A 1,093-nucleotide genomic window follows, 5' to 3' on the forward strand; every position below is an offset into this window, starting at 1 on the left:
GGATTGGATCCGAAGGAGCTTGGTACTTAGCGATCGATGGACTCACCACCTCTTTTCCGGTTTCTTACCTGGTGCACAGCTTCCATTCACTTTAACCCTTGATGAATTAATCTTTTGAACCTCAAGTACGATTTTCTGGACTTAGAATGAAAAAATGTTTTTAACGTTTTGATGTGGCATGTCGGATCTGGCCATAACTTCTGGGCCGGGTTTGGGGTGCTATAGGTTATTTCCTTTTTCATTGTGAAACAAAGCTAAACAGTGGTTGAACTCATTACCACGAGGGTTAATCACTACTTGGGAACAAATGACTGAAAAATTTCAAAGAAAATATTTTTTGCTGGCTAAAATGGCTAAATTACGTAATGATATCTCTTCGTTTGTACAGATAGACTTAGAAACTCTTTACGATGCATGGAAGAGATACAAAGACTTACTAGAAGGTGCCCTCACCATGGGTTACCGCTTTGGCTACAGGTTCAAACGTTCCATAATGGCCTAAATCCTTTAACTCGAAAAATGGTTGACACAGCTATTGGCGGAACCATCAATGATAAAACACCTGAAGATGCCTATGAGTTTATAGAGGAGATGTCACTGAATAACTATCAGTGGCAAGTCATGACGACTAAGCCGACTAAAACAGTAGGCGTTTATAACATCGATTCGATTACTATGCTGTCAAACCAGGTAGAACTTCTAAATAAAAAAGATTGATGGTTTACTTGGTTCTACTCAGGTACATCCAGTAATGAGGTGCGAGGCGAATAGAGGAGGAGCATGTACAAAGTATCAACCCTTCAACTCTAGCATCGAGGAGGAACAAGTCCAATATATGGGTAACAATAACTTTCGATCCCAAAATAACCCATATAGTAACACTTACAATGCTGGTTGGAGGAACCACCCCAATTTCTCGTGGGGCGGTCAAGGAAATCAAAGAGCAGGAAAAGAAGCCAAACCTTAAAGAGATGCTTCCAAAGTTTATATCGGTGTCAGAAACCCGTTTTCAGAACACCAAGACAACTCTTAAAAATCAACAAGCATCGACCAAAGGCTCAAAACTCAGATAGGCCAGATTTCCAAACTAATC

General features: G+C 40.3%; 1 non-coding gene across 1 annotated transcript; it reads right to left on the reverse strand.

The window, feature by feature from the left end:
* Window positions 1-355: 355 nt before the first annotated feature.
* LOC128281450 (small nucleolar RNA R71) lies at window positions 356-461 on the reverse strand. Its single transcript, XR_008271662.1, has one exon. It is a non-coding gene; the product is annotated as a small nucleolar RNA R71 (small nucleolar RNA).
* Window positions 462-1,093: the final 632 nt, after the last annotated feature.

Source organism: Gossypium arboreum, chromosome 1 (genome assembly GCF_025698485.1).
Source record: "Gossypium arboreum isolate Shixiya-1 chromosome 1, ASM2569848v2, whole genome shotgun sequence".
In the NCBI taxonomy this organism is placed as follows: domain Eukaryota; kingdom Viridiplantae; phylum Streptophyta; class Magnoliopsida; order Malvales; family Malvaceae; genus Gossypium; species Gossypium arboreum.